The 15,226-nt window shown below is 51.4% G+C and overlaps 1 protein-coding gene across 1 annotated transcript in view; it reads right to left on the bottom strand.

Moving 5' to 3' along the window:
- rbbp8l (retinoblastoma binding protein 8-like) overlaps positions 1 to 5,048 on the bottom strand; it is a 38,177-nt gene extending 33,129 nt beyond the window's left edge. Inside the window, exon 1 of the mRNA XM_070545236.1 lies at positions 4,895 to 5,048. The gene's annotated coding sequence lies outside the window, so the exon portion shown is untranslated. The remainder of the gene's footprint in view (positions 1 to 4,894) is intronic.
- Between the last annotated feature and the right edge of the window lie 10,178 nt (positions 5,049 to 15,226).

The following is a 15,226-nucleotide window of genomic DNA, read 5'->3' as shown; positions in this document are numbered from 1 at the left end:
AGGTTGACGCTCTCTCCAGTCCAGAGGTCGACGCTCTTTCCAGTCCAGAGGTCAACTCTCTTTCCAGTCCAGAGGTTGATGTTCTTTCCAGCCCAGACGTCGACGCTCTTTCCAGTCCAGAGGTCGACGCTCTTTCCAGTCCAGAGGTCGACGCTCTTTCCAGTCCAGAGGTCGACGCTCTTTCCAGTCCAGAGGTCGACGCTCTTTCCAGTCCAGAGGTTGACGCTCTTTCCAGTCCAGAGATCGACGCTCTTTCCAGTCCAGAGGTCGACGCTCCCTCATGTCCAGAGGTCGACGTCCCCTTCAGTCCAACATATCTGCCATCTCCAGTCTAGAGGCCGCCGCCGCCGCCTCCAGTCCAGAGGCCGCCGCCTCCAGCTTGGCTCCTCCTCCTCCTCATGCTGTCATCAGCTTGAAGCCCAATCCCAATACTCACACTTCCACTCTTGTGCCCTTCTATTGCGTGTTCCCTGCCAGGGGTGCGAGCTATTACGGTATCCCATTCTCAGATGTGGAAGGTGACCAGGCCCCTTTTCTACCCTTGACCTCCATACACAGGTGAATCCAGTTATGAGAGAGTATTAAGGGCTGATTGTAAGTTTCCCTCCTCTTTAAATATTATCCGAAGGGCAGCAGCACGGGGTCTAAAACAAAGATTGTTCACCATCATGGTCATGGGGAAGGGCACAGAGAGCTGTCTCAGAGATCTCTGCAGTCTGGTTCCACAGTTAGGAATAAGTTGACGTGGAAGACCACAGGCACAGTTCAAGTAAAGGCTCATAGTGGCAGACCAACGCCCTTTTCAGATAGACATTCTGGAACATTTGCGGACAATTCAATCCGTTTTTTAACCGGAACTGTGTTTTCAGACACACCACTTTTGTACCGGAACTTGTCCTTTCGGCTGCGTTCACACAGCAGGGAAAAATTCCAGATGTCTGACGGCGGCGGGGGGTGGGGTGGGGTGGAGTGTGTGTGTGTGTGGGGGGGGGGGGGGGGGGGGGGATCAGACTTATGTTAAGAAGAAGAAGAAGAAAATATCATTTCTATAGCGCCTCTCAAGATAAAAATCACGAGGCGCTTAAGCATAATTCTGCGCACACGAAGACGCATAAGAGACCTGGATGATGAATCTCAATGGTTAAAGGAATCACTGAAGCGGTGTGAAGCGCTCCGTCGTGCGTCTAGATGGTACCGTAGGAGGCAAGCTGCTGTGGTTCGCCGCATGCTACAGCAGCGGGCTATCTAGGTGCGCACAGTGTCCCTGGTCCCCTCCTCCTCCCCCTCCCCCTTGTCCGGAACTTTACCTCACCAGTCTGAAGCAGCCACCCTGTCTGTAACATGTCCAGACCTGTTACTAGGGGCTTCGTCCGGTAAAATTCCGGAAGACGTTATCCGGATGTTTGTATTCAGACACAAAGGTCTTACGGACAGAGTCTGGAACATTTCCGTTTTTCATGGCCTGTCTGAAGGGGGCTCAAGAAAACTCTGCGATAAACCCAAGGGTTAGGGTGAGAACAGTCAACCCACAGACCGGCACCAAAGACCTACAACATCATCAGGCTGCAGATGGAGTCACTGTTCGTCGTTCAACTATTCCGCGCACCTTACACAAGGAGGTGCTGTTTGTGAGAGTGACACAGAGGAAGGCTTTTCTCCACCTACAGCACAAACAGAGCAGCTGGAGGTCTGTTAAAGCACATCTGGACAAGCCAGCTTCATTCTGGAATAAGGTGCTGTGGACTGCCAAAACTAAAACGGACTTCATTGGGCAGAACACGGAATGCTATGCATAGAGGAGAGAGAACACTGCATTCCAAGAAAAACACCTACTTCCCACAGTAAAACACGGTGGTGGTTCCATCATGCTGTGGGCTGTGTGGGCGGTGCAGGGACTGGGAATCTTGTTAAAGATGAGGGACGCTTGGTTTCCACTCAACATCAGCAGATTCTGGAGACCAACATCTAGGAATCAGTGACAAAGCTGAAGCCGCACCGGGGCTGGACCTTTCAACAAGACAACGAACCGAAACACTGCTCAACAACTACTCAAGCCTTCATGCAGAGGAACATGTAGAACATTCTGGAATGGCCATCTCAGTCCCCAGACCTGAAAGTTATTGAACATCTGTGGTGTGAGTTAGAGTGCTGTCCATGCTCAGAAGCATCAGACCTGAGACGACTCTTGTCCTGATATGCTGCCATATAATTGTGCTTGGTTGATCTGGGTCTTTCCAGGACTCCCACAGGAAGGCAGCCAGGAGACATCGTTGGCAGATGCCTGAACCTCGTTTGATGAGGAGGAGCAATGGCTCTCCCCCGAGCTCCTCCTGCATGACGGCGCTCACCTCTAAGGCCATGCAGGCCTGCCTCCAGAGGAAACTCCTTTAGGATGCTCGTACCCAGCGTTTATGTTGTTGATGAAATATTTAGCTTTTATTTGTGTAAAGAATGACATTTTGTCAACTAAAGCTAACTGACAAATAAAAAATATCAATTTAAAAACATAAAATTATGACTAATATGGATCAACATGTTAGTCAACAAATAAAAGACAAAAACAAAAATCCAGTCAGGAAACAGAAAAGATGGGAAAATGGAAAAAAGAACCAATCTGCAAACTGAACAGGTGCGACTAAACCAGGCTAGACCAGACCAAACCAGACCAAACCAGGCCTAACCAGACCAAACCAGACTAAACCAGGCTAAACCAGACCAGACCAGACCAAACCAGACCAAACCAGACCTAACCAGACCAAACCAGACCTAACCAGACCAAACCAGGCTAGACCAGACCAGACCAAACCAGACCAAACCAGGCTAAACCAGGCCAAACCAGACCAGACCTAACCAGGCTAAACCAGGCTAAACCAGACCAAACCAGACCTAACCAGACCTAACCAGACCAAACCAGACTAAACCAGGCTAAACCAGACCAAACCAGACTAAACCAGACCAAACCAGGCTAATCCTGGCTAAACCAGACCGCACTAGGCTAAACCAGACCAAACCAGACCGAACTAGGATAAACCAGACCAAACCAGACCTAACCAGACCAAACCAGGCTAAACCTGGCTAAACCAGAAGTCTGGAGCCGGTTTGAACAAGTTAGGTTGAAAACGTCTGCGGCTGGGAGGAAAGGCAGCAGACGTGACCATCTGAAAGGTCTGTGCTCATCCTGGTGATAACAGTGTTACGGTGGCAGCAGCGTGGGGGCGGGGTCAGCAGTAGAGTGGTGTATCTGGACTTTTAGGTGGTTTTGTTTTTGTGGTGTTGCTACGGTGATATTATCAGCTGTGTGAAACTAATGAATCAACCTGAAACAGTTCTTTCCTTAGTTTACCTCCTCGCATTAGAGCAACACCTTTTCATCCTTTGATGTATGATGTCATTTCCTGTCATGTTTACAAACATTACTGCACGTTTTACTGACTCTACTTCATTAATAGAGACTGTTCATTTGGCTATTTTCCATTCATTATTGGGCTGCATGGTGGCGCAGTGGTTAGCACTGTTGCCTCGCAGCACACAGGTTGCAGGTTCGAAACTCGGCTGCGGCCTTTCTGCGTGGAGTTGCGTGTTCTCCCCATGCATGCGTGGGTTTCCTCCGGGTACTCCGGTTTCCCCCACAGATCACAACATGCCCTATAGGTTATAAACTGTAAGTCGCTTTGGATAAAAGCGTCTGCTAAATAAATAAACATAAACATTTATAAATACGGGTTTGCTGATCCAAAAAGGTGAGTTTGACATATTTTTAGTTTCCAGGTGCTAACATCTGCTTTACTGTAAAGGTGAACATAACTGCATCAGCTGTGGACGTAGAAGATGTCTTCTGTCTCCCAGCGTGTCCCTGATGATAACAGGACTCTTGCTCTTCTCTCAGCTCAGCTCAGTCCAAGCTTATATGTGAACTTTAACTTGTTATTAGTCTAATTATTGTCCTTATAAGGTCCTTTATGAGCCACTAACTTCACACTCTCTGCTTCTCTAAAGGAGGAAATCACCATGGCAACAAATGGTTCAGCAATAATCCATCATGGCTGCCCCCATGGGCCGGGGACCCTGTGTAACTGGGTCTTTAAAGAAACTGGAATTAATTTCAAATATGTAAAAGTGTAATTTTTGTTATTTACATAAAAACACTTCAAACTTAGATTTCTGATGACCGCTCTCATGTCTCAGCTGCTTTTATGGGAGAAAAGTCCTCTTCTTCACATAAAACCTTTAGATTGTTATAGAAGTGGACAGACTGATTCCACGGCACCGATTCATGAGTGAAAACTCAAATTCAGCTTTTGATCCTTTCAGATTCACTCTGACATGTCAGGATATGCCAGGAGAGGCTGTTCTGATCACCTCAGTAGAGCAAGAAAAGACCTGTCTACACACACACACACACACACACACACACACACACACACACACGCACGCACGCACGCACGCACGCACACACACACACACACACACACACACTGGGGGTTTGGGTTATGCTACACGCTAGCAGGCGTCCCACACATCTACGTGTACGTCTGTAGGTCAGGAGATCAGCTGTCCTGCTTCCTGTGAGCGGACGTTCATACCGAACCAAACATCTGCAGCAGACCTGTTGGATTTGTTATGAAGTTCATTTGAGGCTCTAAACAGTCGTGTGGATAAATGAAATGCCCTAAAATGCCTGAACCTCTGCTACTGTAGACGCTGTATCTTATAAAAGATGATATTTGATCATGTGGACCCTAAATGTTCACCTGTAGGCTAACCCTAACCCACACAATGCTGTAACTGTTCCCTGTAGTCTGGCTCAGTCCCTGCAGCACATACCTGCAGCTATCCCAACACCTGAGGAGCCAATCAGATCCAGCTCTCCAGACCTCAGCCAATTTGAACTCACCACACTTAACCGGGGCACTCTCCTGGATGTCCTCTCTCTCCTGGCTTCCCAAACAGGCAGAGATGTGGAGACAGAAGGAACCAAAGTGCGATGAAGAGGAGAAACAGAAGAGACTGAGGTGAAGGAGAACGCCCCATTCCCCCTCCCCGCTCTCTCTCTCTCTCTTTTTTTTTGCATCTCTTCGGCAACAAAAACCAGTTCGGGCAGTCCTCCCCTTGAGGAACACAAACACAGAGGCCTGGGCAAGTTCTCCCTTGATATTCCTGTTCTGCTGAAATCCCACAGAACCGGTTAAACCGGTCCCAAAGGCCTGGTGGCGATAGAGGGACATGAGCAGACTACTGAACAGTTCATGACCGATAAGGACCTTCTTGATCCCATTTAGGAATAAGAAGTCAGAGTTTTTATATTCCTATTAGATCAGGAGCACACTCTAGCCCCCATTCAGAACCTTTTTGACCTCATTTTGGTGCAGAAGAGCTCAGAATGAGGTCATTCAAGATGGGCAGCAGCTGTGAGGTCCATTATCTTAACAGCAAAGAGACATAATGCACGTTATTTCATCAGTGGGACTGTGGCACTGCTCTTTGTGGTAAACGGCAGGCAGTAGCATTGGATTGCCATCGCCACGGAGACGACACAAGACAGAATCCTTGTGTGATGTTTAAAAAAGAAAGAAAGAAAAATGCACCTCTTCCTGGTTCGGGAGCCAGATTCTTCAGAACCAGTTGGACCGGGCTGAGCTGGGCATCTTTGTCGTCATCGCCTGACCTGCCACTCCCAGCATCTCGCTGCAGTGTACATGCGGTTCACTCGTGTGCCTCTGCTGACCGTGGAGCAAATGGGTTCGAGCTTCTAGACCGACCGAACCTGCTTTAGCTCAGAGGAAACCCCCATCAGACCAGGATGGCTTCAGCGTTGGGTCTATCCACCTGATGCCCGACCCTTTGACCCAGAGCTAATCACACACATGATCTCCTTCCAGTCATAGCAATTAAACACAGTCAAGAAGAGCTTCAGCATCACGAAAGCAGGCTCGGAACCATTCAAACTAAGCCACACCCATCATTTCAGCTATGTGGACACGTGTGGAGCACGACTCCTGGAACAAGGTGAACAAATTCCAGAATCTGAAACGTTTAGCTCCTCTGCTATGGATGAGGAGCAAACAACTGGAGACGTGGAGTCAGATGACATTAGGTCAGGGGTGCGCCGATGGGAAACACTTGGGCAAACATCGACATTGATATTGTGGCATACCAGAGGTCAGGTTTTCCTCAACATGACCAGAAAGTGGCCTTTGCTTTAGAGACACAAACACCCCGACTGTCTGGCCTCCAAACCAGAGAGCTCTGCACCGGTCCTGTTACCGCACGAGAGGACTCTGCCGTTTCAGCCGGGGTCTCGTGCGTTTTTCACTCTGGATAAAGCTCACCTTCCTCAAAGTTCCTACGTGACTTTACTACTTACAGCATGAAATTATCAAATGTGTTGAAAGAACAAGATGTTTAAATCAAATGTTTGATCCACAAAAATAAACAATCAGTGATGACCAAGAGTCTGCTTCTAGACCTGCAGAAATGGGACACACAACAATACATCAGGAGCAATCACTGCGTCACCTTGATGAGGAAATATAAAATCAACATTGTTTAACTGAACAATCACACGATAATAAATCACAGTGCATTTAGTGCCCACCACAGCCTTGTGGTTGAACGTGCCCAAGCCCCTACTTATGAGAGCACCATGTGAGCACCTGTGTGTGTACTCACGCTTGTTCATGTAAGGTTTCTCTATAGGAGCGTCCAACAGAGAGTGTGAGGGACCACAGATCCACCCCCCAAAGATATGCAGGGGACAGGGGGAGCTCCAAGTCCCAGAGATCCAGGCGCTGCCCCAGAACACAGGAACCCCAAGGAGACTGCAACCAGAAAGGCCCCCGCCCCCCTCGAGAGGCACAGAGGATCGTCCCGGGGGGCCACAACCAGCAGCCGGCAGAGTCCCGGGAGATATCAGCAGCAAGCCCACAGGCCCGCCCGCAGCCTCCCACCCCCTAGCCGGCCGAGCCCGGGACCCAGCGACCCAGGACCCAGGGGCGACCACCCCCGCCGGGGACCCAGCAGAGCCCAGGGACCCAGACCCCACCAGGCTGCCACCGGGATTGGTCAGGCAGATGCCAAAAACTTAAACCCCCAGACCCGGGAGCCTCGAACACTCAGGCAGACCAAGGCACCACACCCCACAGGAGGAGGGGAGGCGAAGATGTGTAGCATCAAAAGAAGTCCCAGGAGAGGGGAGGAGTCAAAGGCCCCACCTGACATATACAGCCATACACAAACACAGTCACACACTCTCCCTCATGCTCACACATGCACATACAACCAAAGACTTACAAAAATGCACGCCGGACACCCACTCATGCTCCCCATACACACCCTATTCACTCTGGTCCCGGTACTGCTGCACATGGGGTACAACCATCACCGGTAACCAGAGTTTGACCCTTTCTGCTGGGGTGCTGATGAGCCCCCCCCAATGCTGAACACAGCAACCCACCACCCCAGACCCCAGCCAGACGGCCAGATCTCCCTCCTAGCCTCCAGCCCCGAGAAGCCAAGCGACATCAGAGGTGTGCCGAGACCCCTAGTCCCCCTCCGCCTGCTCCAGTACGGCGTTAGTGCGTGTTGATGAGGTGTATTCCATGGCTGGAGGGAGCCAGCAGAGGTATCGTCTGGCCTACGCCAGCTCATGGCAAACAACTTCCTAAAATGGAATGACTCGAAAACTGAGTCGATTCTGTTCAACTTAAAGATCACTGATCCCTCAGCACCGACCCGGACACTCACAACCTTCATTTAAGGCGGTGCATAATGAGTCTGGGTGTTGAACTGGATGCTAGCCTTACGATAACACTGCAAATAAACATGGTGATAAGGTCATGCTTCAACTGAGCCGACTGTCACATCTAAGACCAATCTTGAGAAAAGCACACCTGGAGTACCACATGCATTTATCACATCCGGACTAGACTATGCAAACCCCCTCCTGATTGGTGCCCCCGCATCAGCCTTAAATCGTCTGCAGGGTGTCCAGAATGCTGCAGCTAGGTTCCTGGTGAAGGCTGCTGGACGTAACCACACCACCCCATCTTAGCTGCTCTCCTTCGGCTTCCAGTCTCATTCAGAGTCAAATTTAAGATCTTGCTCCAAGGAAGGTCCCCTCCTGTCTTGCTCTCCTACAATTAGTTATTACATGTAGCAGCAAACCGTCTTCCCTCGCTCCAGGGTATGCAGTCAGATCCTGAGGAGTTTTTTTGAAGAACTTAGTCCTGTTTTGTCTTTGCAACATTCCAGTTTCAGTCTCTTTCATAAAGAACATGAAGAATGTCAGATGAGTTGTAATAAATCTCACTGTTAGACTGACTGTTGGACACCCTGCCATTCCCAATGATGCCAACCTTAACAGTCCCACCACTGTATCTTCATTCAGCTGAAGAAAGCTCCCAGCATCCAGGCTGTGATAGAGTCTAAGCAGGTGTGGAACAGCTGCAGCTTAGACATCTCATGGGGCTTAAAGGAGATGTACATCCAACTGGACATCATCTCCTTTAAGCCCCATGTCTGTAGCTTGCTTCTCACACCAAACCAAATTTCTCTCTTTCCTGTTCACGCTCTCTCTTCCTTAACATGTTTAATCACTATTGCCTATTTTTGCTCATTTTAAATATATTTTTAATCATTTTCTAAATGCTTTTTTATATTTTTACATTTTTTGTTTTTGTGAAGCGCCTCGTGATTTTTATCTTGAGAGGCGCTATAGACATGATCTCTTCTTCTTCTTCTTCTTCTTCTTCTTCTTCTTCTTCTTCTTCTTCTTCTTCTTCTTCTTCTTCTTCTCCCATTTACGGATTGTCTGGGTGTGATGAGATGTGCGACATGATGAAAGTGGCGGCGGTGGGAACCTCCCATTTTGACTAAAAACGTATCACTGGAGCCTACGGGCAGTGTTTGTCCAGTTTAAATGTGGATGCTTTACCTGACTCCTCAGGTGTGTGCTCTAGGTGTGTTGTGTCTTTTACGTACAGCGCTGTGGTCAGCTGCCATGCTGCTCTGAACCAACCGGTACGGTTAGGATGACCCTCACAACCCATGTTGTAACTAGACTCAATAGAAACAGAGTCAAGGGCGCTTGTGTGCTGGTGTGTGACTGCTGCGCCCCCTTGTGTGAACAAATCAACATCACATCTGAATGGTTTGATGATTCAAACTTTCACTGAGCTTCAGAAATATCCTTGGTTTAATCCCTGGAGATTATCATCTGTAATCCTTACCAAACCGGCTGGTGGTGGCCAATGCTCGTCAGCCTCACGTCTGTCAGTACGTCCCAGCTCACCACCACCAGTGTGTGTGTGTGTGTGTGTGTGTGTGTGTGTGTGTGCGCGTGTGTGTGTACACGTGCGTGTGTATGTGCGCGTGTGTGCTCGGTTGGTGTATAAAATTGTGTGTTATTTATTTATTTATTTATTTAGTAACTTTTAAATAAAGAACCCACGTCAGCAGGTGCTGCATAAAGCTTTTATTGCATAAATATCTTATAATTTATGGAGCAAACATTTTAAATTCCACAACTACACAACAGAATTAAAGTAGGCCCTCGCCACCTGTAGATCCTCCACCAGGGGGCAGCACACACGTTTAGGACAGGTTTCTGATGACGGTACGAATCCCGATACTCTAGCATGGGCTCCCTACTATGATGCCACCGGCTTCTGCAGCCTCCTTCCTAAAGGATCGGAGCTCCTTCGGATGGCTGCAGGAGCGATATTTGCACTCAGGACTCTGGTCTGGCAGGAGCTTCATTTGACCGCTGTGAAAATAAAGTTTCATGAGTTTGGAGCTCAGCTTGGCGATCTCTTCAAAACACCTTCAAGTTTAATCTGAGGAAAAGAAGAAAGAGGACAAAAAGCAGAGTTTCAGCCCTGCAGGTTTGATTAATTGTGACTGGAGCGGCTGAAGAAGTAGGACTGTGTGTGAACATTGTTGTCGTGTTGCCGGTGACTTCCTGTCCTTGCCAGCCTGTTTCCTGTACGTCTCCACGACAGGACGCCGACGTGCTTCCTCTGCTGGATCAGTGCTGATAAAAAATGTTCTCCAAGTCTATTTTCTGTTTTTACCTGGCCCCATTTATGAACTTTGCTCTGCCCACATCTGTCTTCACTGGAGCAGAGATGGACAGAGGACGGAGGGTCCGGGGGGCTCAGAAGATCACCTGGCGTAAGAAGGATCGGACACCAGACCTGCAGTAGTCAGACTGAGCTGGAGTCCTAGGAGACTGATCGCTCGGCCTCAGATGGACGGCGTGTGTTTGAGTAGAGGAGAAAGGACCTACCCTGATTTATCTTCTGTTTCTAGCCCCCCCCCCACGCCCCCACCCACACACACACACACACACACACACACACACACACACACACACACACACACACACACACACAAAGGTTTGGGGAGCAAGTGAGTCATAAAGCCTTGAAACACATTACCCTGAAGGAACAGCTGATGTTGCTGCCATCAGTGGTCTCAGTCGTGGAGCCTTTATGTGATCCTGGGAAGCTAATCTGGAAACATTACTCAGACCTGAGGACCAAAGCCCCCCCCCCATGCCTCCACATCCTGAAGAAAAGCTGTTTACACTTCCTTCACCTTGCTGAAGCCTCATTGGCCATCAGCAGGGTCATTCATCGCAGGGAAAGCCAATCCAGCCCCAGAATGGAGCTGAACCAATCAAACTTCATAAAACAGGGACATTAAAGGAGATGATGGGAGTATCTAGGCGGAGTTTATGAGCTCCTGCCTGGTTGACCGAAAGCAGAACCCTGAGACGGGAGAAGAAAAAGAAGCGATTAGGGCTTTACATCATCTATTACTATGAAAATCCCACATCGCTTGTTTTCTCAGCCTCTTCTCCGGCTGATAAGGGAATGCTGCTGCCGGGGCGGAGAGGATGGCAGGGAAGAGGGAATGGAGAGGAGGAGGAAGGAGTTGTTAGAACCAGCAGTGTGAAGGAAAAAGGCTTTTCTAATTGGCTGTAATTAACACAACAAAACTTAAGTGAAAATCAACATAACCTCAGAAAATCTGCAGCAAATTGTGTTTTTCCTTTGATTGTCCCGGATAATAATCTGTCTAAACACCGTTGTTAATCCCTGCCTCAAGGGGTCAACAACAACTGCAAACATCTAATGAACCAACCTTCTGACCCTTACAGAAGCATTATTCTGCAGGAGGACAGAGAGAAATGGAAAAAAGTGTAATTGATACTCGATGTTGAAAAAGGAGAAGGAGTTCTATTTCGTCTAGTCTTAGCCCTTAAGCGAGCTGCTATTGGAAGGGTGATCTCAGCATCAGCCAATCATGAAGAGCTTAAATGTACGCCCACCACGTGGGCACCCCTTGTGGGTTATATAAGTGGAGCGACTCCACTGTTCGCCTCCGTTTTCTCTTCACGCCAAGCTTAAGAGCTTCTTTTAAGAGCAATTATACAAGAAAAATCTACCCACCGACCATGTCCAGCGACGCCAGGACCTGCCCGGCCTGCCAGACGGGCTCCATCTCCAGCGGCGACCTGCACGCCAGTGAGGTCTGTCTCGGGGCTCACCACGCTGGCCTGGCCTTGGTGCCCGTTTTGTACCGCTCTGCCCGTGGCTGAAAAGGTCCGCCGGGTCGAGTACTTCACCCCTCCACCGACGAGGAAATTCCGGTGGCTGGCACGTACTCGCTGTACAAGGCGTTACGGTTCTTCAACGTCGGCCAGGAGCCGGCTGGCTCCTACCGATTGGACGATGTCATCGACAGCGAGGAGTACGACGAAGCTGGCTTCCATAGCCCTTCCCTCCTGTACAACACGGAGGTCGACTACGAGGCTGGCTGCCATAGCCCTTTTTCCCTCCAGTACAACACGGAGGTCGACGAGCCTCGTGAGGAGCACGATGAGGCTGGCTGCCATAGCCCTTTTTCCCTCCTGTACAACACGGAGGTCGACGAGCCTCGTGAGGAGCACGACGAGGCTGGCTGCCGCAGCCATTATTCCCTCCTGTACAACACGGAGGTCGACGAGCCTCGCTCAGCGGGTCCTTCTGCCCCAGTAGTTTCTCGCTCCTCCCTGCCAGCAGTTAGAGCACTGCTCCAGGAGCTGTCCGCCATCATCTCCGCGGCTGCGACCCGCAGGTGGCTAGCCGTTCCAGAACCGGCTCCCCTGAGGCAGATGAATTGGAGGGAATTTTTGGGGCAACACAGACGCGCTGTCCAGACCCCGTCTGGCCGCGCTTCCCCGCTGCCATGAGCTGCTGGTCCGCCGCCTTCTCCGAGCCTGCCAGGCTCGAGGCGCCAATTTCCACATATGCGCCCATTACCAAGGTCGAGGGCTTCTCCGACCAGGGCTGGCCATCCGTTCCTCCACTGGAGCCGGACTTGGCCTCGCTGTGTGGCGTCAAGAACCACCTCACTGGACCGCGAGCAGTTCCCGCTAAGCATGACCAGCTGCTGAGGCGGCTCGCCGATCGTGCACACCAGTGCGCCTTCCAGACCGGCGCTGCAGGAAATAACATCGCCTTCTCGCCTTTGGCGTTTCCAAAATGGTGGAGGAGCTTGACTCTCCTGTCGAGTCAAAAACCATCATTACTAAAACTGCTGATGCCATCCTCAATCTGTGCGCTGCTGTACTCACCGGTTCTGCTCGCATTGCTGCCTGGCAGACCCTTATCCAGCGGCCTTGTGGCTCATAGCCCTGCCCTCCATTCCTGAACACCTGCACAGAGAGATGCTGGAAGGCCACATCACCTCTGACGTTCTGTTTGGTCCCCATCTTACGAGCATCATCTAGAGGGCTCAGCAGCTGAACTTTCAGCCACGGTGCGAGACCTGGTCCACTCTCGGTCAGCCTGCACTCCGGCCGTTCCCCCAGAGGATGGGACGAACGGCGCGGAAACTCCATGCGCCCAGCTGCACGGCCCGCCCCGCGGAGCCGGCCTCCCACTGAGGCGGGACCAGGGAGTTGGCGGCCAACGGTTCCGAACGAGCCAGCAGACACAGCCTTGGCAGTCACAGGAACCTCGCCGAAAACAACCACGAAAACGACTCGTTGGGGGGAATATGTGTGCTTATGGCTGCAATGTTAACTCTGTGAATTATTTTGATTTTGAAATAAAAACCCAAAAAATGTCACATCGAGAGCACAATCCTACAGTCCTCTGCAGAACCTTCTGCCGAATCCTCACACATGATGTTCCCCGCACCAAGCACTGCAGCACATCTGCATGTTCACACAGTCGGACTCGGTCACGTTACACGGGTAGCTGTAAGGGTGCGCTCCATTTGCTCACCGCCCCCAGCCTACGGCCAGGCCCAACTCATCCCGCTTCCCCCACAACTTTGGGTGGGACGGGATGTCATGGCGCTGTTGCGACCACGCGCAAAGCGCGCACATTGCGCGGCTCCATCCGCTTGCACTTTGACGTTCCCGTGCACGGGCCCGGCTCCCACTCGTCCTTCATGGACTCCACGCTCTGCGGTGCGGATCAGCCTCTTCCAGCTGTTTCACACTTGCTCTTCCGATCACAGCCCTCCATGGGTCGCTCCCAGTTCTCTGGTACGAGCGACGGCGGTAAGGGCGCGAAACCAATCCTCAGACGTTGCTCACGTGACCTCGAGCACACGTCCGCTGTCAGAACGTGCACACGAATGCCTCCCTTTCGGCTACTCGCTAGCCCAGCGCACTTTCTCCAAATGTCCGGAGACCGCGCTGCAGCCCCTGCGCACGGCGGAAACGAGGGTTTTATTTTACCGGGACGATCTGCTCCGATGCGCCCGGTCCGAGGACGGGGCGTCAGTGCAAACCAGGAGGTTAACAGAGCATCTTTCAACCCTGGGGTTTTCTATAAACTGGGGGAAGAACTCTGTTCTTCCATCCCAGTCGATTATGTTTCTCGGGGGGGGGGGGGAGCTGAACGCCTTTCTAATGAGAGCACGTTCGTCGCCGGTGAGAGCGGCAGATCTCATCACGGTGATCTCCCGCGTGCAACCCCGCGAGATCGTGAGAGCCCTGTTAGTCATGAGACTTCTGGGCATGATGGCTGCAGCCCACTCGGTGGTGCTGCTGGGGTTGTTGCACTCGAGGCGCCTGCAAAGTTGGTTCATCTGCCTCCGGGTACACCCGATACGTCAGAAGAGACGTATGTTGAGGGTTCCCCCCTCAGTGGGCGGGGACCTCGCTCACTGGGGGAATCCCTGCATCCCCTCACACGGGATTCCCATCGGACGTCCTGCGTCACACGTATCTGTGTTTACGGATGCGTCTCTGTCTGGGGTGGAGGGCACGTGCTTGTTACGCGGCAGATCGCTGGCCCTCCCACACGCACGAGCACATAAATGTGTTGGAGCTTATGACAATGAGGAATGTGTTCATGCACTTCGCTGCCCTTCTCGATGGCCGTCATGTCGAAGTTCACACAGACAACCAGGTGGCGGCAGCCTGCATAAATCGCCAAGGGGGAGTTCGATCCCCCCCTCTATTGCGCATAGCCACAGATTTACTGTGTTGGGCACATGTCCACCTGCTGTGCCACCTACATTCCGGGGATCCTGAATGTAGCGGCAGACATCCTGTCGAGAGGGGGTCCCCGCGACTCCGACTGGCGTCTGCATCCCGCGCTGATATCACAGATTTGGATAAGGTTCAGGGAACCGTGTGGATCTGTTCACGGCTCGCGAAAACGCTCAGTGTTGCCTGTGGTTTTCCCTGAGTCTCCGGGACCAAACCTCGCTCGGAGCGGACGCCTTCTCACACCAGCCCGGGCTTCGAACGCTCCTTTATGCGTTTCCACCAGTCCCTCTGATTCCCCTTCTCCTGGACCGAGTTCGGTCAGAACAGCTCTCGGTAATTCTGGAGGCTCCCAGACGCCTGTCCGCGTCATGGCTTCCGGACCAGCAAGCGCTACTGTCCGGCTCCCCGTGGAGACTCCCGCGAAGGGAGGACGCCCCTCCCCGGGCGGATGGGATAATCAGACATCCTCCGGAAATAAGCCATCGGCTGTGGGTCTGGCCGATGAGCGGTTTCGATTAGGGGTTTCTGGGCTGCCGCATGACATGGTCATCACGATTCAGGGTGCGCGGGCGCCCTCTACCATTGCATCTTACGCTGCTAAATGGGCAGCTTTCCAGAACTGGGGCACAGAGCGGAATGTTCAAGCGCTCTCCTGCCAGCTGGCGGATGTCCTATCGTTTCTGCAGATATGGACGGACAGAGGTCTCGCATTCAGCACTGTTAAGACATATG

This window comes from Nothobranchius furzeri, chromosome 15 (assembly GCF_043380555.1).
Source record: "Nothobranchius furzeri strain GRZ-AD chromosome 15, NfurGRZ-RIMD1, whole genome shotgun sequence".
Classification (NCBI taxonomy): domain Eukaryota; kingdom Metazoa; phylum Chordata; class Actinopteri; order Cyprinodontiformes; family Nothobranchiidae; genus Nothobranchius; species Nothobranchius furzeri.
Note: the sequence above shows the minus strand (reverse complement) of the source record. Positions and strands in the feature narration are given on the sequence as shown.